General features: G+C 42.6%; 1 pseudogene; it reads right to left on the reverse strand.

Moving 5' to 3' along the window:
- LOC123110164 (disease resistance protein RGA5-like) lies at window positions 1-25,276 on the reverse strand (annotated as a pseudogene).
- Between the last annotated feature and the right edge of the window lie 377 nt (window positions 25,277-25,653).

A 25,653-nucleotide genomic window follows, 5' to 3' on the forward strand; every position in this document is an offset into this window, starting at 1 on the left:
TGCATTAAATGGTAGCCAGCCGTGGGCCATGTCACTGTTCCAAAATGGTGATATGTCCGTGAATACATCACATTGTACAGGACATAGCCGACATAGCACAGATCATGATAAAAGGGTGTGGTACAGATTGCAGGAGCATTTGGACCCGGGTGCCAAAACGAATTTCTGATACGTGCGCACTTATACAGAAACACTGTACAAATGTGTATATAGCTTCCCAGCCTATAGAGGATGATAGTGCTTCCATATTTATCTGATGTACCGCTTGCCTCCAGATCCATTCTCCCTTTGGCAATTGAAGAATGCTGCTGCCACAGGAGGTCCAAGAGAATAAACTGCTGAGAAGTCTCTTGTGTTGAAATTTGGTCTCCATCCTGGTGCATATATAGTTTGTCGGGCGGATTGGCGGAAGAGTACAAAAGCAAAGCGATGCATTCCTGCAGTTGGGTTTGGTCTTTCATAACTGAAGAGTTTATTTCCTGTAACAAAATGTGTGCTAACTTGTTAAAGTGAGGTCATTCTAGTATGTAAATTCAAAGAAATTTCTGCCATGAAATAATGTGAAAGACAGGATAATGTTCTGCTTACTACCCTGGTATGCTATTTACGTGCCTTTTCTTCTAATTTTGCACCCTAAGCAGTTACTATAGTTGTCATCTCGAGTTTTTCTCCCCTAAGTAATCACCGATGGTATAGTTATGTTTGAATACAACAAGCTAGTACATGTTAACTTCGTCTGTACTTCTGAACCAGCTCAATATACATTTATTTTAGAATCTTAGACAACTGTTCAACTCATATAAAACATTCAAATTTGTAAATGAAATAGAATATGAAGAACCCACCATAACTGGCATTTGTTGATTCTGGGATGTCTGTCACCAACCTGTGGCATGTATATAACCATAAATATCACTTTTAACTCTGAAGGTGTTACATTGTAAAAACAGAAAAGTAATTTAGTTGAGTAATAACTTGTACTAGTTATTATAAGTTTCAGGTCTTACCAATGAAGGTATTCTTTTGCTGTTGGGTTGCTTGGACTTGGCGCGTCAGGATCCACCATCACCTAATATCAAGTTATCTTAAGAACATACTCCCTCCGTCCAGAAATACTTGTCGGAGGAATGAATGTATCTAGATGTATTTTAGTTCTAGATACATCGATTTTTAAACATTTCTTCGACAAGCATTTCCGGACGGAGGGAGTACTAGTTACCACAGAAGCAAAAAGATGATATTTTTTGCAGACAGATTGATATGCGCTTCCTGAAATGTACTTTTGCCTTGTAATTAAGAAGCTGTGCCCACAAAGACGCTGTATGCTAGTCAGGAGGAAGATCACTTCCTAGCCACCAGCACATAATCACCAATTAGGCGAGCCTATGTGGGCTAGGTAAGAGGGGCCTTGGTGCTTAGGCGGGCTAGACGACCGAGCGGTATTAAGAAATTATCAACTACAAATATTTCCATGAACTGGATACCTTTCAGACAAATTTTAAGGAATCTAAAAATAAACCAAGTTAACTCAAATTACTTTGTAAGTTTCGGTGGTAGTATTGCTGCTAGAGCATCTTCATGACGTAAGCAAAATGTGTAGATTCATGTTGTAAGCATTTATTGCCGTGTCTAGTCATGATAATTAATATTCTTGTACTTTTCATCGATGAAGTGCATAATTTTGATTACCAATCATCATCACTGAATGAAAAGATGCAGTTATATGTGCAGAATCCATCAGAAATTAAGTAGAATAGTATCTTTATAGGATTCACATGAACTAAAGAAATGGAAGTGCAAAGTTCTTTTCAGTTCATATAGATGAGGTTGTACTCCCTCCGTCCGAAAATACTTGTCATCAAAATGGATAAGAAGGGATGTATCTAGAACTAATATACATCTAGATACATCCCCTTCTATTCATTTTGATGACAAGTATTTCCGGACGGAGGGAGTACAAATTACAGAATATAGAGATTCTTTACTTTCAGTTCTATATAAGTACAGGTAGCAACTGGTGTGCAATGACACAGAAAGCTTATGTTCTGGATGGGACATTGTGTACTAAGTACTTTCTAGAAGACAAATAGTAAAGCTGTTTGACTTGTGATGCTGAACCGAAAGATGCATTCACAAACTTAATATCGTTCGTTGAAGTAATGATGTAGCTATGACTTACCAGAGTGTAAAGGTTCCTCATGTCGTGATCGCTCCCAGCAATTTCAACCCTTGGTTCATATGCTACTTGCGACGGCTTGAGTTCAGAACCATTGATTAGTTCCTTGCCGTTGTATAGAACCTTAAGTGATGCTGCTTTGACGAATGGGTCCAAAATATCCCCAACAAGTCCTATAGCAAGTGTCTCCCCTGACATGGTTAGTGAAGATTAAAAATCTTTGGGGATTGAGTAACAATAGGTTACGCTCTGGACAAGCTAAACTAGTTTGAGATGTGAACTTGGGTGAACTGATGATATATACTAACAATCAAAGTGCTGAAGGCATTCATGATATCAGGAGTTATGAGATCCAGACGCCTTGGAATCTAACTTCAAGGTATAGACTATAGAGTATGATATTGGTCGCCATCATTCAAAATATTTAGACCAATACCTAGTTTTTTTTAGAAGAGGATTACCCCCGGCCTCTGCAGAGACCAATACCTAGTGAAAAGTTGATTGCCTTTTTTATTTGACTTGCCTTGCTCATTGCAGTCTCCCTATTTAATAATTTATACATTGATAGTGCTTTTAACGAGTAGAGGCTTTTGAAGCAAACTAGTAGTACAGGTGTGTGCTTTATTTCAATGCACCCCGACATCTAGAATAGAGAACCAAGCCTAGTTCATCCTTAAAAAAATAGAGTGCTACGGTGGTCTAGATGATGATGAGGTGGCAGATTGACTTCATTTTTTGAATTTATATATTCTCTGTTATGATTGTTCGTTACTGTTTCAATCAAGATATAACCCAGGGATGCTCAAACAGGCATAACGTGACTAAATCCCGCAGATGAGTTTGAAATGGAAGTTTTTGCATAGCATGATATGAAGGATGGCATTTCTTTTTGAAGAACGAGCGTACAAAATTTGAACAGAACACATAGCATGATATGAAGGATGGCATTATTATCATATAAATATAGTAGGATCAGGGACTGATGAATTTTCAGGACCAAAAACAAAAGAATTTGTAGTCCATGCTTTATCTTTTGCATAGATAAGCAAAAATAAATAAATTGAATTTCAGTTTTTAAGACACTAAGTCTAGAACAGATATAGTTACCGATAAATTTGAGGTTGGCTGCATACCACAAGCCCAAGGGCATTCTGTCACTTAACTAAAATTTTATATTACCATTAAACTGAAAGCCTCTTGGGTGTCTATTTGCCAGGATACAAGCTTCCACGCCACATTCAAAGATTCATTCAAGGTCATCAAACGCGATGTCACGCCAAATTAGATTCATTCAAGGTCATCAAACGTGATGTATAACACACATGTGCTGCTAGTGAAATTTCCACGAAGTTGGTGGCACTCCATACATCTAGCCCATCTTGCCTAATGAGATATAGTTATGTCTCATTCAGCTGATGTTGGGCTGATGTCTTCACATATGTTTTTTTAGGGGTGTCATCACATATGTTCTTTTTCTTTCAGGATTGCCATCACATATGTCGGCTGCCCGCTTTTCCCGTGTTGTTTTGTTGTGGGTTCGGCGTTGTGCACTGTTGGGCTTGGTAAGATGGGCTGGCATGAGGTGCATTTGGCCCTCCAACAATGCTTCCATTTTCTCATTTTGTATGTGTTTTCTTTTTTTAAAAATGTGTTTTTTTGTAATTTTGTAAACGAACAGGCCGCAACTATTTTACGTATAAGCAGCCTTTGTATGTATGTACTTTATTGCTAGGCTGAATATATTATTTGGTGCGAGAGCACGAACCAACCTGTGGTTGGATAGTTAGAGGGAAAGCGCTTTGTTCGTGTTGTTTTGTTGTGGGTTGGGCGTTGTGCGCTGTGGGCTTGGTAAGATGGGCTGGCATGAGGTGCATTTGGGGCTCCAACAATGCTTCCGTTTTCTCATTTGTATGTGTTTTCTTTGTCTTTAAAAAATGTGCTTTCTTTGTAATTTTGTGAACAAACAGGCCGCAACTATTTTACGTATAAGCAGCCTTTGTATGTACATACTTTATTGCTAGGCTGAACACATTTTAAATACGTGATGAATATTTTTTGAATACACGACAAACATGCTTTAAATACTTATGAACATTACGTGCCCCCAACATATTTTAAGGAATTCACGACGTGTTTCTAAGAACATTAGTCGCATATTTGAAAGAAAAAATGTCATTCATTTAGGAAATATTCACATAAAGTGCTTATATAGTATTCAAAACTGTTTGAAATGTCATCGTCTATTTCTGAATGTTTACCACATGTATAAAAAAATGTTTATCTCATATTTGAAAAGTGTTTGTGAATTTCGAAAAAAAATGTTCGTGAATTCAAACAATGGTCATGGACTTAAAAAAATTTCACAATATGAAAAAAGTTTGAATTTTCAAAGACAGGTTTTCAAAAAAAAATATCAATTAAAAAAAGTTCATGATTCTTTTGTTAAAAATGAAAAATAAATTACCACTACTTGCAATCTTGTTGGGGGCACCACAGTTGCTGTCAGGGTTGCAACCCTTGCGGTCGTATTGGTCGGCGTGCAGTTACAATTGGGTTGTGACACTATTGTGTAAGTGCATCTAGTGCCCCTTAGTGATTTTGGTGTATTAAAGACTTATAGGTTAAGGATCTAATGTGTTTATGAGTGTACACAGGTCTATAAGTCTATAAGGAGTTTGATATTTACAGAGAAAGTCGACCCCTAAAAATGAATATCTTCGACTGAAGATTCTGGTATTTCTGAAGACTTTCATGAAGACTTTGAAAGTGAAGAAATTGGTGTGTCCGTGAAGACTTGATATTCATGCGAGGAATATGAAGCTTGAAGACTTTCGTTTTCATAGTTTTGTTTTTCCCTTTCTTGAGTCATAGGAAACACCGTACTGTTAAAGGGGGTCGAGGAAATACTAAGGAAAAATTTCCATGTGATGCTCAACTCAAAATCCTACACCTACCAATCCCTTCGAGTGAAGCCATTGAAAATCTCATACAGTTCAGTAAATTTCTTCAGAGACAGAGACGAAGTTCTTCTGGTCGCTGAGGAATTTGTTCTGACTAAGGAGTTAGGAATTCGCCAGTGCGGATTGCCTAGACAGTGAGTAACATGATAGTCATGAGGAATTTGAGAGTCAAATTTCCAACCGTTGCTGTGCTACGCACCAGCTATCCCAAAATATCTTATCCACATAACGGTCATATCATTGAAGGGAATTTATGTCTTATCATGTTGGGCTGCTCCCTAGGCTATAAATAGCCGCCCCCCTACAACCACTAGCTGGTTGGCTGCTCCGAGAGAAACTGACACTTGTCATTCGAGAGCAACTCATCCTCCGAGGACTTTGAGCGAAAATCATCGAGTGAGGAAAATCCAAACCCAAACACCCACAAACCCAAAGTGATTGAGCATCACTGAAGAGATTGATCCTGCGTGAATCCGACGCTTGTTACCTTTGAAGACTGTGCTTCTTCCAGACGGTTAGGCGTCATGGTCTAGAGCATCCAAGAGGAATTGTGGATCGCCGAGTGACCGAAGTCTGTGAAGGTTTGGAAGTCGCCTGAAGACTTACCACGAGTGATTGGACGAGGTCTGTGTGACCTTAGTTCAAGGAGAATACGGTGAGGACTTGGTGTACTGAGCTGCGTGCTCAGCGACTGGGTGTCTGGGACTGTGTGTCCTCGAGTTTAAATACTCAGCCGCTCCAACCAGATGTACAACTGAGACAGCAGTTGGAACTGGTCTACCAAATCATTGTCTTCACCAACCCTACTGGTTCTATTTCCTCAACTCTTTCATTTCCTCATTACTGTGTTGAGTGATTGTTCATATTTGTGTTTGAAGACTTTGACTGAAGACTTTCTCAATTTCGTCAGTTCAATTTCTTCAGTCTGTTTGTCTTCATCTTGTGTTATCCTATGATTACGCTTTCTGTACTCTGTGCTTGTCTTCATTTCATCATGATGACCATGCCTGTATTCTGTTATGCTTACTCTTGAGTACTTATTCCGCTGCAAGTAGTTCTTCGCTAAGGAATTTCCTCACCGGCAAATTCCTCAGTGAAGAAGTCATAAAAATCGCCTATTCACCCCCCTCTATTCGATATAATGCACTCTCAATTGGTATCAGAGCAAGGTACTCCCTTGTTCTGTGTGATTTTGGTTTAACCGCCTGGAGTTTTAGTTATGTCGACCGCAGGTATGATCAAGGTCTCTGCTGGGTGTCCTACCTTCGATGGCACGGACTACCCCTATTGGAAGAATAAGATGCGAATGCATCTTGAAGCAATTGACAACAATCTCTGGTACGTTGTGGAAAATGGTGTTCCCTCAGTCACACCTTCTCTGAATGCTGCTGATGTGAAGAGATTCAAGCAACTCGATTCTCAAGCGAAGAATATCATATGTGGTCATCTGAGTAAAGGGCAGTATGGCAGAGTGAGTGCTTTGGAAACTGCCAAGCTTATCTGGGATAGGCTCTCCAAAGTAAACGAAGGAGTCTCAACTCAACGTGACTCTCGTGTTGACGTTCTTCGCAATCTCTTCAACCGCTTCAAAAGACTCGACAATGAAAATGTTCAGCAAATCTTCGATCGCCTCACTGATATTTCAAATGAGCTTCAAGCGCTCGGTGCCACTGACATCACCGATCATGAGGTGGTGAAGAAATTGCTGAGATCACTCGATTCATCATTTGACACTCTGGCACTAATGATTCAAGAGCGTGCTGACTACAAGTCACTAGATCCCGCTGATATCCTCGAGAGGCTAAATACTCATGAGTTCCAGCTTGCTGAAAAGAGAGATCTCTATGGTTCAAGCTATGGCAAACCACGTGCCCTGAAGGCCAAGGCAGTGTCTGAATCTGAGTGTGAAGATTCTGGTAGCAGCCTTGGTGACCCTGAAGAATTGAGCCAGGAGCTAGCGCTACTAGTGAAGAAATTCCAGAAATTCTCAAGACGTGGTCGCTTTGGAAAATCTTCAAGGAGCAGTGATTCCTCATCAAGTGACTATAAGAGAAGGATATGCCACAAATGCAAGAAGCCTGGTCACTACATTCAAGATTGTCCTCAGTGGGACAAGGAACTAAAGAAGAAGAAATACAAGGATTACAGTTCTGATGATGCCAAGAAGAAGAAGAAATCTTCAAAGTCTTCATCATCAAAATCCTCGAAGTCTTCATCTCACAAGAAGAGCAGCTCCAAGAAGGCTCGGGCATTCATTGGCAAGGAAATGGATTCTGAGGCTGAATCTGAGGATAATGAGGAAGAAGAGGGGTCCGAGGAGTCTGAGTCAGGTGTGGCAAGTCTAGCTCTTGCTACCGCATTCGTCAGCAAGTCAATCTTCAACTCTAAAGAAAATGGCAACACCAACAACGCCGATGAAGGAAATGATGACTATGCCCCCACCTATTGCTTCATGGCAAAGGCTGCAAAGGCAACTAAATACCCCTCCTCTGAATCAAGTGAGGATGAATCTGATGAAAATCTTAAGCCTAGCTACTCTAAATTTGTTAAGATTGCTGTGAAACAACAAAAGGCTATTGAAAAACTTCAAAACATGCTACACAAAAGTGATGATATGTTGGGTGAAGAAATGGACCGCACTAAAGACTTAACTGAAAATCTTTAGAGACTTCAGTCTAAGCTTGACAACCTTCAAAGTCATCATAAAACCCTCTTAACTAATCACGAGAAGCTTTCTTATGAATTTCTTCAAAGAAAGCAAGATCTTGAGAAGCTAAGAGTGTGTTATGAAGATCTTCAGAAGGAGCGCGATTCATTGCTTGCTCAACAAATCAGCGCTACTAAGGAAGAATTTGATCCTCCATGTTTAAAGTGCATTGAACATGAATCTGCTAATTCTTCACCTGAATGTTCAAATGCTTCAAATGTTACAAATTCTTCACCTGCCTCTGCTATCACTAATTCCTCATCTGAGGACATTGCTAGTATCACTGACGATGCAGGGCTGAAGGAATTGTATATGACAGGCATGTACAAAAGTCTCAAAGGGCATCAGATTCTTTGTGATGTGCTTAAAAAGCAGATCCTCAACAGAAACCTTAGGAAAGAGGGTATTGCCTTTGAGAGGAAACTCAATGCTGATGGAACATATTGGAAGCCTGAGCAGTACCCCAAAACCTCATGGGTTGCTGCAAAGGGACCTCCAATTGATCCATCTAACTTATCTGGCTTTACATGTGATTCTCCTCATTCTTCTGATGAGTCATTTGACTCCAACTATAAACTGTTCAAAAATCAGAATGGTGAAGTATTTGCTAGATATGTTGGCACTAACTGCAGGAACGGTTCTCCTATGAAGAAAATCTGGGTTCCCGAAAGCTATGTTGAAAGTCTTCAGGTGAATGTCCTCATGACACCACCAGTGAAGAATAGGAACCCCAGATCAAACTCTTCATATGGATCCAAGTCCTCATACGGACCAAATTCCTCAAAAGGATCAAAATCCTCATATGAACATCATTGTGATAATAACTCTGTTTCGCAAGGTAGAGCTAAGGGCTATGAATATGAGCATTATTCTTCAAATCATTATGTCCATAAGTTCTCGAAGAATTTCTCTGCTTATTCATATGCTTACCCTAACCCATCTTATGTGAAACGAAATGGTTTGGCATCTTTGCCACCTTTCTCATATGGTGCTCGCAGAGTGATGAACTATTTGCCACCCATCCAGATGTGGGTGGTGAAGAAAAAGAACTAATTTCTTATGCAGGGTCAGGTCTCCAGTCGTGCTCAAAACGGCTGAAGAATTTCCTGGAGACCTGAACAATGCCTGAAAGGACGCAGGCGAATCATGATGAAATGAAATTTCATTTCACACGTCCTCATACTGATTATCTGATCAAATTACTTGATGAAATTGAACTGATGATACTGATGTCATATTCTTCACTGATGAAGTATATGAGTTTGTAAGCTGCACTAGTTCATCTGCAGGATGATCAACCCAAAGCAAACGAGTGGGTCCTCGACAGTGGTTGTACAAATCACATGACTGATGACAAGAATCTATTGATGGATGCTCCATTAACTCCGTCACATCTGAAGCATATCATCTTCGCTGACAAAGGCAAAAGTTAGGTATTGGGTCTAGGTAAGGTTGCGATCTCTAAGGATCGACACGTGGACAAAGTCATGCTTGTCGAGTCCTTAGGATACAACCTCATGTCTGTCTCAATACTTTGTGATCTTGATATGGTTGTTGTCTTTTGCAAGTATCGTTGTGTTGTGATCATGGAAGCTGACAATTCCAAAGTCTTCGAAGGCTTTAGGAGAGGAGACTTGTACATTGTTGATTTCTCTACAGGACCACAACCTGCCGTGTGCTTACTTGCAAAAGCTTCAGAAGGCTGGCTATGGCATCGACGACTTGATCATGCAGGCATGAGAAATTTGCACACGCTTGCGAAGAAGAAGCATGTCATTGGCATTGAGAATGTCAAATTCCTCAAGGATCACTTGTGTGGTGCCTGTGAAGCTGGGAAGATGACTAAGGCCAAGCATCCAGCAAAGAGTATTATGACCACTACTCGTCCATTTGAATTGCTTCACATGGATCTCTTCGGTCCTAATCATTATTCTGCTATGACTAATGATGCATCTCTATATGGCTTCGTCATTGTTGATGATTACTCTCGTTACACATGGGTACACATTGTTACTTACAAACATGAAGTGCAGGAAGTCTTCAAACGATTTTCCTTGAGGGCTTCAACCAACTTTGGTGTGAAGATCAAGCACATCAGGAGTGACAATGGAACTGAGTTCAAGAATTCCGGTCTTGATGGCTATCTTTATGAACTCGGTATTACTCATGAGTTATCTGCTCCTTATACTCCTGAGCAAAATGGCGTCGTGGAGCGCAAGAACAGAACTCTTGTTGAGATGGCTTGCACTATGCTTGATGAATACAAAACACCTCATCGGTTTTGGATTGATGCAATTGATACCGCATGACACATCATCAATAGAGTATATCTTCACAAATTCTTCAAGAAGACTGCCTATGAACTCCTCACTGACAAGAAACCCAATGTGAGTTATTTCAAAGTCTTAGGTGCTAAATGTTGGATTAGAGATCCTCATCACAATGCTAAATTTGCACCGAAAGCACATGAAGGTTTTATGCTTCGTTACGGAAAGGACTCGCACACCTACAGAGTCTTCAACATCACTCTTCACAAGATTGTTGAAACTGTAGATGTGCGGTTCGATGAAACTAATGGCTCGCAAAGAGAGCACCTACCTTCTGTGATAGATGAAACTTTTGCACCTGTTGCTAGACTTGAGGCTATTCACATATTACTTCCTTATGCTAACCATAATAATATTATCTTACAACAAATGGATGTGAAAAGTGCATTTCTCAATGGTAAGCTTGAGGAAGAAGTATATGTTGCTCAACTCCCAGGTTTTGAAGATCCAAAGAATCCTGACAAAGTCTTCAGACTAAACAAGGCCCTCTATGGCCTCAAGCAGGCCCCTCGGGCATGGTATGACACTTTGAAGGAATTCTTCGTGAAGAATGGCTTCACACCCGGTTCACTCGATCCTACTCTCTTTACTAAATCTTATGATGGTGAACTGTTTGTGTGCCAAATATACATTGATGATATTATCTTTGGCTGTACTAACCAATGTTATAATGGTGAATTTGCCTATATGATGAGTGAAGAATATCAAATGTCTATGATGGGAGAGTTGAAATTCTTTTTAGGTCTTCAAATTCGTCAACATCACAATGGCATATTCATATCTCAGGAGAAATACCTCAAGGAAGTTCTGAGGAAATTCGGCATGCAAGATTGCAAAGAAGTCAAAATTCCTATGCCCAGAAATGGCCATCTATGCACTGATGAAAATGGTATTGTCTTCGATCACAAGGTATACCGCTCCATGATTGGTTCTTTATTGTACTTATGTGCATCTAGGCTAGATATAATGCTTAGTGTTTGCATGTGTGCCCGATTTCAAGCTACACTGAAGGAATCACACCATAAGGCTGTGAAGCATATTCTTCGATATCTAGCTCACACACCAACACTAGGACGATGGTACCCCAAGGGCTCTACTTTTGATCTCATTGGATATTCTGACTCTGACTATGCTGGTGATCGTGTGGACCGCAAGTCAACATCTGGTACTTGTCATTTCCTCGGACGATCTTGGTCTGTTGGTCCTCGAAGAAACAGAACTGCGTATCACTGTCTACTGCTGAAGCTGAGTACATTGCTGCTGGTTCTTGCTGTGCTCAACTGCTGTGGATGAAGCAAACTCCCAAAGACTATGTCATCAACATGAAGAATGTGCCTCTCTACTGTGACAATGAGAGTGCCATAAAGATTGCTCACAACCCAGTTCAGCACTCGAAGACAAAGCACATTCAGATTCGTCATCATTTTCTTCGTGATCATGTGTTGAAGGGTGACATTTCTATTGAGCATGTGAAGACTGAAGAACAGCTAGCCGATATCTTCACAAAGCCCTTGGATGAGAAAAGATTTAGCAAGTTGCGGTGTGAGCTAAATATCTTAGAGTCTTCGAATGTTTTTTGAAAATGACACACATCCTAACACTTATGCAAAATTGATGACTTAGATGTGCAACACATGAAGAAACGTTTTTCTTCAATCAATGTAGAATAACACTCTAAGTGTGAAGAAATTAATAAAGAATTTGATTTTCAGAACCCTACGACAATTGTACGCAGTGTCTGAAATCATCATTCTTATACGGTGGGTCACGCCACCACAAAAGTTGAAAATCTTCAATTTGAGTTTTTCCTCAGTTTTTGAAATTCCTCAGTTTTTTAAATTCTCAACTTTGCAAAATCTTCATTGCTTCCGTCGTTTTTCTTCATTGGCTATATATATATATATGGGTTTATGTCCTCTACATCATTCACTTATGGCTATTTCTTCAAGTTGCATTTTCTGCTAAGTGAATGTGATCGGGCCCTTCCCCCTCTATGCTATACTCAACCCAATCTATTCACAAATTCTTCATGTGCATTCTATTTGAAACTCGTTCAAAATCTTCACTGTGTCCTTGTCAGCTGAAGAAATTGGGAACAAAACTTTAAGACCTATCTTATCCAAATTTTCGGTTTTGCCGCTCAAACCGTCCCCGTATCCCACGATAGACTTATCTATTCACCCACGATCTAACACGATCTACAACTTCAGTACGTGGGTGACACATGTCAAGCGAATGAGAAGGGCCAGGGGCACGTTCGTCCTAAATCTCGGGCGAACAGTTTTTCACCGTGACTATAAATACCCCCTCACCCTTCCTCACTTCCTTTACTCCGCTCGACCGCTCTCTCTCGCTCGAGCTTCTCAAACCCTAGCGCCGCCTCTACTTCATCGTCGCCGGTGAGGAAGAGCTTCTGCCTCGACCTCTTCGTCGTCGTACTCGCGCCGGCTGCGGAAATCTTCACTCCGCCGCCGCTGTAGCTGTCTTCCTCCGCCAAGTTAGGGCGTGGAAGATCTGAACTGACGAACTTCAAATCTACACTTCTCAGTTCATCGTGTTCGTCATCAAGGGTAATTAAAAGTTACTTTTACTACCCTCCTTGATTCTAATTTTCTCTACAAAATCTTCAAAGGTGTTTTATTCTTCAAATCCTCACACACATAACACCTCACTAGTCATCTGTTCTTGATTCGTTTCCCTAAGCATCAATTTCTTCAAGATTCCTCAATTGTGTGGATTGTCGATCTATACAACTCTGGAACCTAAGACAAAGTACGCTTAGTGAAATTCTTCAAGACTCATCTGGTCAAATTCCTCAAACTTGTTCATTTTGAAAATCTTCTGAGAACGCATATGACCTCTTCAAATTCCTCGCAACTATACTCTGTTCACAGGTACTCATGTCCGCTGCTGAATCACTAGGTTCTCATCAACTTAACTCATTTGCAGCGTTCCTTGAAGAAAAGTTGCATACTTCTTCAGAGTGTTCAATTGTTCAAATTCCTCATCTGAAGAATATGGCTGAAGGGAAGAAACCACAGAAAGGAGGAAAGAAGCCTGAGGTCATGACTGCATTTGAAATTCCTGAGGACATCTATGCTGACTATTGCACACCTGATGAGGCCGAGTTCGGAAAAGAAAGCAAAACTCAGCGCAAGGTGCGCATACAAAGGATTGAAAGAAGATGGGCAAGAGAATGGAGGGAGTACAGATATGTAACTCCAAAGTATATGAAGAAATTCACTCTAAATCCTCCATGCCCAAGAGCTCCATTGGCACCTGGTCAAAGAGCTGATCCCACCAGCCTCAAGCGCGGTGAGGATTTTCCTGATGAATGGGCCAAGCGCCAAGCCAAGTTGGCTAGACACGCCAAAGAAGCAGTGAGGAAATTTAATGAAGACTCTGTTGCTGCTGCTGCTGCCACAAAGGCCTCTAACAAGCCTAGGAAATCAATGGCAAAGAAGCCCGCTCACAAGCCAAGTGCTTCAACAACTGTGCCCTCACGGCCAAGTTCCTCAGCAATGCCCTCATGGCCAGAATCTTCAATGCCCTCACGGCCAATTCCTCACGCTGCACCTGCTCCTCCAAAGTCCTCAGTTGCTCCGGCAAAGTCCTCAACACCTGTTCACCTGGCCACATGCCAAAGGACTACAGACATCTCCATTGCCTCTGGTATCTCAGCAAGTTCCTCAGCTGCACCAAACTCTTCATCAGGCCCCACTCTGCTGAAGACAAAGGCCACTGCTGGACGAGGTCCTCGGCCTAGTCCGAAGAAGAAACAAGTTGCCTTCCATGTGCCATCTGACGATCATGCTGATGATGATGAACTTGAAGAAATCATCAGAGACAGGCAAGAAAGGGCCGTTAGAGCCAAAGGCACAAATGTGCCACTGCTTTTGGATCCTAAGTTGATGCTCGACTACATTGATCTCTAGCACAAGGACCCAAACACTCCTATGCCTGATTTTCATCTGACACCTGTCCAAAGTCACATGCTGACCCATTTCATCTCTGAAGAGAAATGGAAATTTGAGAAGGCCAGACAAATCAAGAAGGCTCAGTTCAGGAAAGAGAAGTTCCTGAAGAACAATGTTGTCAAAATGACACCTGATGAACTCCTCAAGATCCAGTCTGAGATCAAAACCCTCAAGAGCCAAAGTCAGGTTTGTTAAACTGACTGAGAAGTTCACCAATGTTGCAGCCCCATCGCAACAAGAAAGTCCTCATGCTGCAGCCGCTGCTCAGCAAAATGAAGAACATGCCAGTACCGCTGATGATTTTCAGCCTGTTGAAGAAAATGCTGGCTCCAGGGCTGATGATTCCATTCCAACCACTGATGAAACTGCCAGGGCATCCACTAGTGGCGCGCCTGAAGGAAATGAAGAAGTCAGGGCAACTGCATCAGTTGCACCTGAAAAAATTCAACTAGATTTCTCAGCTCCTCCTGCACCTACACCAACTCCTACCCTTCCATCTGCATCAGATGTGAGGAATACCAAGGCTGCAGAGAAAGCTGCAGTGAAGAAAAGGAAAGCATCATTTGCTTCAGATTCTTCAACTCCGAAGAAAATGAAGACCATGACCAGCTCTTTTGAGAACCCTATGATGCTGTTCCAATTTTCACCATACCATCTAAGGACCTTGTTCCTTATGGTGAAAAATATGCGATCCCTAGTGGATCTGATGATGAACATCATTCTGCTGCTTCGTCAGAGCAGATTGATGAAGAAATTGAAGTGGATGCAATCCCTTCAACTCCTGCTGCTTCCTCGCCCATGCCTTGGTTCACAGCTGAAGAGGCCGGCGTTGAAGAACTTGAAGATGAAGACGTGGACATTGGATGCTCCACGCCTGTGATGACTGGTGACTTTTGGGAAAGTCAGCATCCCAATACTCCACTCTTCACCCCACTACAGCAGATACCTCAGTCCCCCGCACCAACCGTTCAGCTGGGCTCTGAAGAAACTCATCCCACCTCGTCTGTGCATGAAGAAATTCCAGCCACTAGTGCTGAAGAAACTGCTGCTGCTGATATGTTGCACATGCACACTGCCACTGAAGAGGAACCAGAAATTCCTCAGCCTGAAGAACCAGAAATTCCTCAGCCTGTAGAACCTGAGATTGTGATTCCTGAGGTTGTGATGCAACTCACTGACACTCCTGTGCCCAAGCCAAAGGATCCATTCTCAAAGAAGCAAAAGTTCAAGGCTGCTGATTTCTTCAACGAGCATGTGTTCTTCACTGCTTATAATCCATATGATTCTGCTCGCATAAGGAAGAGGCGTTTCTGGACTGCTAGTCAAGCAAACTTTTATTCCTCTATGCTATTCGACAAAGACAAAGTCTTCGAGCATGCACACATTCCTCACGTGGACATGGAATCTTTGCCGTGCTTCCAGCCAGTCCTCGGTGTTCTTCACGATGCTGGATTACTGAATTTCTGCATTGACATCTGTATTGGAATGAAGAACTCATTCTTCAATTCTATGCGACGCTGCACATCACAGGAAATTCTGAAGATGTGAATTCATGGGTGTTGGACTGGATGTCTGAAAATACTCACTACAAGGCACTAGCAACTGAATTGCTTCGTGTCCTCCCACTCAGTCCTCCCCTTGATGGTGCTCGTTGCATCTACAATGAGCCTGTGCTTACAGATCATTACATGCAAGTGCTGATGAAGCCTTTGAAGCCAGGGCAAGCTCCTCGAACCAAATTCCTCATCAAGGAATTACTATATGTGCCACAGACTGTCTATCGCATTCTGACGAAGACAATGAGTCCTATCAAAGGTCACGACTCAAATGATGAAGAAGTCGTTGGCATCATGAAGAATATGCTTTTCAACATCATTCATGGCGTTCCCGTCAACTTCCATGATTTCTTCATGAGGACTCTGGCAAACATTGCTATGTCACCGTTTGAGCTGAAGCCTTATGCACCATGGATTATGAAATTCATCAGGACAAGGTCTTCACTCAACTACAAAGCTGATACTCTGAACCATGGCAGTTTCTTGCCTCCAATTGAAGTCCTCAAACGGACATTTTCCTCAGCTGATGACAAAGGCAAGGCAACTGCTGTGATAGATGAAGGCATTCGTCCATTGGATGGTCAATTTTGCAAGGCTGCATCTTACTCCGCCAATGATGACTCTGCCACACATGATTCTGCCGCCAACACCTCTGCCAAGCAAATTCCTCAAGCCACAGCACCCAGGGTGATGACTGATCGTGAGTTACTCCTCAGTCTTCATCAGAAAGTTGATCGCAACCATAAATGGGTCAAGCGTCAGTTTGGTTCCATTCTTTACAACATGACCTCAACCCACAATGCTGTGAAGAAAAACCAATACTACCTCCATGAAACCTTCAACCGTACCTGGGCTGTTCTATCTCATATCTACAGCGCCGAAGATCTGAAGAACATGGGTCTCAAGGAAGAATTTGACTGGTCTGCACCTCCACCGAAGAAATTCAAGAAGGTCAAGGTTCCTTCCTTGGTGGCCAGCTCCTATTCTTCATCGCGCGACACTGATGAAAATGAAGACTTGGACGACACTGCGGCAGGCCCTACTACGACAACCGACCCCGGCAACGCTGGCGCTCCTCCATCAACTTGATATTCTTCAGGGGCGTTAGTCCTCAGTTTCGATCCTTTTGGTCATTCGATGACAAAGGGGGAGAAATCTGAGTTAGTCTTCAAGCGGGTCTATTATATGGGCGTTTTTTTGCTAAGTTACAACTCTCGTTCTTCTGAAACTTTTATTGGATCGAGTTGTAATCTTAAACCCGATGGTGCTCTGATACTTTTGATGCACTGTGCTCTGATTTTGCATGCTTATTCCTCGTTAATATTATTACTCGCATGCTGAATCTCCTCAGGCACCATATTTCATCATGCATTTCAAATTCTTCATATTATATGGCAAATGCATGTATGAATTACAAGATATAGGGGGAGATCTCCATGATTCAACTCTTCAAGTGTGCATTGCTTCAAAAGCAAATTCCTCACTATGCACATCTTCAGGGGGAGTTCTTCTATATCTTGCTATCAAATTCCTCAATATCAGTACTTACACTTCATATGTTTATCCCCGTTGAAAACTTAACCTATATTGTCATCAATCACCAAAAAGGGGGAGATTGTAAGTGCATCTAGTGCCCCTTAGTGATTTTGGTGTATTGAAGACTTATAGGTTAAGGATCTAATGTGTTTATGAGTGTACACAGGTCTATAAGTCTATGAGGAGTTTGATATTTACAGAGAAAGTCGACCCCTAAAAATGAATATCTTCGACTGAAGATTCTGGTATTTCTGAAGACTTTCATGAAGACTTTGAAAGTGAAGAAATTGGTGTGTCCGTGAAGACTTGATATTCATGCGAGGAATGTGAAGCTTGAAGACTTTCGTTTTCATAGTTTTGTTTTTCTCTTTCTTGAGTCATAGGAAACATCTTACTGTTGAAGGGGGTCTAGGAAATACTAAGGAAAAATTTCCATGTGATGCTCAACTCAAAATCCTACACCTACCAATCCCTTCGAGTGAAGCCATTGGAAATCTCATACAGTTCAGTCAATTTCTTCAGAGACAGAGACGAAGTTCTTCTGGTCGCTGAGGAATTTGTTCTGACTGAGGAGTTAGGAATTCGCCAGTGCGGATTGCCTACACAGTGAGGAACATGATAGCCCTGAGGAATTTGAGAGTCAAATTTCCGACCGTTGCTGTGCTACGCGCTAGCTATCCCAAAATATCTTATCCACATAACGGTCATATCATTGAAGGGCATTTATGTCTTATCATGTCGGGCTGCTCCCTAGGCTATAAATAGCCGCCCCCTACAACCACTAGCTGGTTGGCTGCTCCGAGAGAAACTGACACTTGTCATTTGAGAGCAACCCATCCTCCGAGGACTTTGAGCGAAAATCATCGAGTGAGGAAAATCCAAACCCAAACACCCACAAACCCAAAGTGATTGAGCATCACTGAAGAGATTGATCCTGCGTGGATCCGACGCTTGTTACCTTTGAAGACTGTGCTTCTTCCAGACGGTTAGGCGTCATGGTCTAGAGCATCCAAGAGGAATTGTGGATCGCCGAGTGACCGAAGTCTGTGAAGGTTTGGAAGTCGCCTGAAGACTTACCACGAGTGATTGGACGAGGTCTGTGTGACCTTAGTTCAAGGAGAATACGGTGAGGACTTGGTGTCCTGAGCTGCGTGCTCAGCGACTAGGTGTCCGGGACTGTGTGTCCTCGAGTGTAAATACTCAGCCGCTCCAACCAGATGTACAACTGAGACAGCAGTTGGAACTGGTCTACCAAATCATTGTCTTCACCAACCCTACTGGTTCTATTTCCTCAATTCTTTCATTTCCTCATTACTGTGTTGAGTGATTGTTCATATCTGTGTTTGAAGACTTTGACTGAAGACTTTCTCAATTTCCTCAGTTCAATTTCTTCAGTCTGTTTGTCTTCATCTTGTGTTATCCTGTGATTACGCTTTCTGTACTCTGTGCTTGTCTTCATTTCATCATGATGACCATGCCTGTATTCTGTTATGCTTACTCTTGTGTACTTATTCCGCTGCAAGTAGTTCTTCGCTAAGGAATTTCCTCACCGGCAAATTCCTCGGTGAAGAAGTCATAAAAATCGCCTATTCACCCCCCTCTAGTCGATATAACGCACTTTCATGTTGCAACTCCAGTGGTGAACATGCAACTAGCTGACAAAAAACCCTACTATCCTAGGTGTAGTCGTGTTGGAGGCATGCAGTTGCAGTCGAGTTGTAATGCTTGCAGTTTAAGTCTAGTGATGGATATGTAACTGGGCCGACAACCCAGTTATAGCCGTCTTTGGGGCTACACAGTTGCAATTGGTTTACAACGCTTATAGTTACAGCTGTAGTATGGACATGCAACTGACCGAAAAACTTAGTAGCCCCAGTTGCTGCGACGTTTGGGGGTTATGCAGTTGCAACCATGTTACAACGCTTGCAGTACCAACTCTAGTGGTCGACATGCAACAGGCCAACAAAAGAACTATCGGCTACAGTTGCAGTCACGTTGTGGGCATGCGATTGCAATCAAGTTGCAACACTTGCAGTCGCAAGTCTATTGTTCAACATGCAAATGGGCAACAACCCTCCTACTAGCCCAGCTGGAGCTATATTTGGGCCTGTGAAGTTGTAATCAAGTTACAATGCTTGGAGTTGCAACTCTAGTGGTGGACATGCAACTGATCTGCAAAAAAAAACCTACCTTCCCCTGTTGCAACGTGTTGGCGCCATGCAGTTGCAATCCGGTTACACTTGAAGTTGCATGTCTAGTGGTTGACATGCAACTGGCCCCGACAACTCCACTTGCACCCCTCAGTTGCAGTCACTTTGTGGCATGTGCAGTTACAGTCGGGATACAACGCTTGCAGACACTAGGAGTTGCAGTCGGGATACTTCTAGTGGTGGAATGCAACTGGCTATGACAACTCCTCTCCCGACCCCAGTTGCAGCCGTTTTGTATCCATGCAATTGCAGTCGATTACAATGCTTGTAGTTGCATTTCTAGTGATGGACATGCAACTGGCCCCGACAAGTCCCCTCCTGACCCCAGTTGCACTCGCTTTGTACCCATGCAGTTGCAATCGGGTTACAACACTTGAAGTTGCATGTCAAGTGATGGCTATGCAATTGGTCCGACAACCCCTCTCGGCCCCAATTGCGTTCATTCAGTTCCCATGCAGTTGCGGTCAGTTTACAACGGTTGCAATTGCATGTGTAATGACAGACATGGGCGCACTTTTGGGTATTTCCATGATAAAAAAACATAAAAACTATGAAATTGCACAATTGTGTTATTGTACAAGCAGAAAAATACAAGCAACAAAAAGAAAAAGAAGTATAACACGTCATGAGTCAATAAAAAAGAAGAAAAAAATAATGGGTATTTGCATGTGGGTAGATGGGCATGCAACTAATGGTCCATTTTTCATTAGAGTCTAAAATAAATAAAAATAAAAATGATAGAATAAAATTTAATTGCATTCAAAGTTTGATATTAAAAAGAAAATGACTAAAAAATGAAGAAATAAAAGGTAATACAAAAGCAAAAGAAAAACCCCACTGAAAACAGTTGAAAAAAAAGAACAACACACAAAAGAAAATGAATGTGTTACGACTCAACAAGAAAAATAATCATTCGTTTCACCTAACAAGAAATAGTTCGTCCCTGAACCAGTGGAATTTTTTATTTGTTTTACAAAGAAAGGCCTGCCGTCCTAACAACAAACGCCCACAACACAAAACCGCAAACAGCCAATGCACAAGCAGCCACACACGAAGACGTACGAATATCAGCGCATCTACAAACGGTCACAAAAGTGAATGAGATGTAACTACAAGCAAATTCGTTAAAAGAGTAATGGATACACTCACATCACGAACTACTATTTGCCATTTTAAATCATCATATTTGTCATTTGACCCTACAAACGGGAACATGTTTTTCACAAAACAGTGTAGATTCAAAGTGTATACTCGTATCTACACGAGTGCTTTTTGGGAGGAATTTGGAGAAGTACTTTTCCAGTTTTATTTTAAGAAGTAGTACTCGAGGCTAAATTCCTTTTTCAGTTTGTATAGAAAACTAGGCTGAAAGCTAGTCTTTAGACTAGCCACAGTGGGAGTAACTTCAGCAGTAACATCGAGTCCAACTCAGCAAATTTGCTTATGTGACAATGAGTTAATGAGCAGAGAGGTAGTTTGAGTAACTTAACTAGTTACTGTAACATCACATGTCCCAATGCAATATGAGTCTATAACCTAATAAATGAAGCTTTGCATGTTACCACACTTATGTTACTACCCACTATAAGAGCATGGTTAATAATACAGCCAACAATCGGCTATAAGGAGTTGACATGTTATCTATAGCCAACCTTGTAGCCGACATATATAATAGTAAGTTTTATATGTGTACTACTTTATTCGTAGTTGGCCCATCTTACAACCTCACAAGCGTCTTGGGTCTCGTGCTAGAGCCGGCTACTAACCAAGAGCCTGCTTATCTTCTCTCTCATCTTCTCTCTCCTCCAACTAAGCAAAGATATAATATTCTAGTCCTTATAGTCTGCTTATGTCACCTTATTGTACTTGCTCTAAAGGTAGTAACATAGTCTAGGGATATGTGTATGTTACTAGTGTATGTTACTCTCCATTGTGGCTAGTCTTACACCTGACTTTATGACTGGTGGTGGTCCAAACTTGCAGCAACAAACTCGGGACGGGCAGCGAAATGAGAGGGAAAGACAAGAGAATACCTTTATTCCGCGGATGCAAGGTGGATTCTGGTGGCGCATAAGTCCTGCAATGTGATAGCAAGTCATTGACACGTCGTCAAAACCGGATCAGGATGTATATTTCAATGGTAATTAAAGTGCATATATAAATAAATATACTACAAGGAAAACTTAGTCTAGCAGTATACACCTTGTATCTGCTTGCTTCTGCGCATCTTCCTCCAAGTTCTTTTCTTCAATTGCATGTTCATCTGAGCTCTCACCAGCGGTCATGCCTTGTTTTGCCGAAGTCCACTTCCTCATCTCCTTTTGAGCCTCGATGTAGATCTCCTCGTCACCAAAAGGATCCCAGCCCACCCATTGCACATTGATGGTGGAGGTTCTTGGATCCTTGCCAATGGCGCCGGTCAAGACCAGCTGTGTAGACCTTCTGTTGTGTCGATCAGCACCAGTGCCCCTAATTTTTAAGGAGATCTCAGTTAGGCTCATTAGGAGCTCAAACCCAGCATCATTCAAGCCGTACTCTTTCATTCTATTGGCATTGAAACCTATCTTGACCTTTCGGACTTTGGGCATTGCTCCATGCATAAAAGCCAGGCATGGTGCAGCACACACAAACTTGAAGTACTTGAGAACCGAGAATCCCTCATCATCAAACAATATCCTGCTCCTGCTTGCAGGGGCAGTCGAGATGAACAAGGAGAGAGCCGCTAGGGAAGGCAATCCTTTCAAAATAGCAATATCTTCTCTTGACAACTCTCTAACTGCCATCTTTAAAATGTAAAGGTTGGTAAGTTCTTTGGTCCACTCAGGTAGGGTGGAGAAGATGCAGCAGCGCCGTGACAACTCTAGTGTCTGAAGAAGGGCCGGAGGAAGGGGCTGGATGCTGAAGCCAAGCCAGGAAATGCTCATGTTTGAAGAACCTGCATCATCATCCTGACTTTTTACAAGAGAGGAGGCTGCAGGTACTAGAGTTACACGTTTGAGATTCCCTAGTTTCCGAACTATCGTCCCCAAGCATTCCAGGTTCTTTTCCAGGTTACCAGGTTGTAGTGTGGAACATGATAGACGAAGTTCCTGGAGATTAGTCAGCTCAGCGAGGCTCATAACGGTTTCTGTCGAGTTCTTGCTGAGATCAAAAACTCCCAGAGTGCGAAGAGAGGTCATACGGCCAATACCAGCGGGCAGATCAGCCTCGCTAGGAATGGTGAGGTACAACAAGCCCGGCAGATCGACAATGTCTGCTGGAAGTGCAGCTACTTCAGCATCAATTTCCCATGCCATCAATTCTTTCAGCTGTTGCATCTGAGTTGGAAGCTCCACACTCATATGGCATGCATCAAGATGAAAATATCTCAGTCTGAAGAGCTCCGAAATTCCAGTGAGGCTGTAACTCGGCTCATCAGGTTCAGTAAGGTTGTCGCTCAGGTCATCATCAGGTTCACTGATATTGCCACTCAGGTCATCAGGTGCAGTATGGCTGTCTCTCATTTGATCAGAATCAGCCAATAATTTAAGGATCAGAACCTGAAGAAACCGAAACTCCACAACTGAAGGCATCCACTTGAGAAATCCAGAAAAGGCAACTGATCGAACTTTTGACAGTCTCATGCTCTCGGGCCCCAGCGGCATGGCATCCTCCACATTGCCCAAGTGGAGGGCCAGCCGACGAACCTTGTCAGCAAGCCTTATAGTTGTCTGAGAATGAGCTATTGCAATGCAGAAATTCTCTTCCATGGACTTGTCCCTAATAAACTGAAGTACTATGTGGTGCACTCTACATGACAGAATTTCGTCGTTGCAGTTGATATCCACAGGTTGGATCATTCCCCTGTTAACAAGCTCACAAAAATAGCTGTGTGCAACTTCTTCCCTGTCGTTCCCTTCCGCTGCGGAGATGAAATCTTCGGCCATCCACTGCTTCACCAGATCATCCTTCATGATTATGCAGTCCTCTTCATACATACACAGAGATAACATGCATGCTTTCAAACCATGAGGAAGGTTGTCATAGCCAAGGTTAAGAACTTGATTTATCGTTTCCAAACTAGCATTTGTGGTGAAAGCGGAACTTAGTGAATTCTTTATGTAATTCCATTGCTCTATGCTGCTAGCTGGCTGACGTCCCAAGAGACTGGCCAATATATTAATTGTTAGCGGCAAGCCACCACTTCATTTTAAAATCTCATTTGAAACTTCCTTGAGATGCTGAGGACGTTCAGCTTGCTTGCCGAAAGCTCTACTTAAAAACAGCACTCTTGACTCATCTTCACTAAGTGGTTCCTTCTTGATGATGTATTTGGAGTCATCTTGTTTCTTGAAAGGCATATATGTGGAATTATCTTCTTTCTTTGCACAGCATGTTTGGGCTATTACTTCAACTTCGGATGTCGTTGATATTCTACTGCAACAGTTTCCCTTTGGCAATGATCGATTAACAAGGTCCCAGGTTGACAATGCCCACAGATCTTCAATTACAATTAAGTACCTGCCAAAAATATTTGTATTGTATCATTTACCATGCAAAACAATATGGAAGAACCACCTATTGGTAACATGGAGTGATAGCGGCATGGATTTAGGATTCAAATGGCAATGCACACCTTAAAAAACTGACAAAAAAATTTAGTATTCCATTCATCTAGTAGAAAATGTAGCGTGTCCATCTGAAATCGCGCCTTAATTTTCCCGCAAAAAAAAATAAATCGTGCCTTAATTTAGGAGTAGTATAAATACAAATACAATTTTTTATTTATGTAGTAAAACAAGCGTATATGCCTCCAGAATAGGAAAACACTCACGTCTTATCTTGGAGGTGTGCCCTGATGCTAAGGACGAGATTATGCAGGTCGCAAGCGTCGTCCGTGAGCTGCTGCGGCCGAACTTGGGAGAGTATGCTGGTGAGAAGGCCCTTCATGTCTGGTTTCCGCGATGTCCGCACGAAAGCCAGACACTGGAACTGACCTCCGACTCGGAGCATACGGTACACTTGTTTGGCAAGGGTGGTCTTCCCAACCCCACCAGGTCCAACAATGCACGCCACCTTGTGCTCCGGCTGCCCGTCGTTAGCCAGCCAGCCGCAGAGCTGCTTGATGGAGCTGTCCACACCGACAAGGTGAATGGCAGCCACGCCGGATGGTGGTGACGGAGGAGGCTGGCCGCTGCTGCTGGGCCGCCACTTGCAGTTACGACCGAGATAATCATTGTGCCGTCGAATCGCTTCCTTGACGCGAGTCCTGAACCCCGAGATCTCGATGGCGATCCACTGGCGCCGCATCGGCTTCTCCGGAAACCTCCGAGAGATCTTGAATCGGGGGGGTTTCTGGACGACGTTGAACCTGGCACCGCCGCCGGCGACGTGGGCGAGCTCGTAGATGAAGTCGTCGATGTCGTACGACAGGTCGCGCACGCATCCCATCCAGGTGCTGGCCGTCGAGGCAGGGAACTCCACCTCCGATGGCTCCAGCAGATAGTTGTCTATTAGTTCTTGGAGCTCGCCTTGGAGGATGCGGAGCTTCTTCTTCTCCTCTGCCCGCAGACCGTGCTCCGGTCCCGACAGCAACGATTCCATCTTCATAGGGAGGGACCGCATGACTCCCTGGGAAGCGCTGACCGGAGCCTCCATCTCCGGACTCCTTCCTGAACCGAATCAAACCAGACACTATTAGTTTCTCCTTAAGAGCAACATTGGTATGGACGAATAACATACACGAAGGAATATTTTTTTTTTCATTTTTTGCGGGGAGAGAAATATTGTTCTACCTGTACCGGAGAGAGAAGAAATCAAGTAATGGAAGAATTGGGAACTCACCGGATCAGGGCAAAAGGTCGATGATCAATAGTGGATCTGGATGCGACGACTATGCCCAGCTCTGTGTGAGCTTGCCCTCTGAACTTATCGAGCGATGTGGACCAGGGACCAAACAGCACACCAGCAGTAAATGGAGGGTAAGTTGTAAGTTTTACATAGTTGTTAAATCCGGGCTGGACTGAACAATTATGGCACCTCAAACGCCCACGCGTCCGCTTTGACTCCCAATTTTTTTCGTTCACGCAGTTATGTTTCTCATTTTTTTCTTTATATGTCCGGTCACATGGATGTGATTGATGGAGAAGAAGAGAGAGAAAGAAAAGAAATGTTGTGAACTTTTAGCCGCTCGTAGGATCAAGACGTCAACGACACTCTCATCAC

This window comes from Triticum aestivum, chromosome 5B (genome assembly GCF_018294505.1).
Source record: "Triticum aestivum cultivar Chinese Spring chromosome 5B, IWGSC CS RefSeq v2.1, whole genome shotgun sequence".
In the NCBI taxonomy this organism is placed as follows: domain Eukaryota; kingdom Viridiplantae; phylum Streptophyta; class Magnoliopsida; order Poales; family Poaceae; genus Triticum; species Triticum aestivum.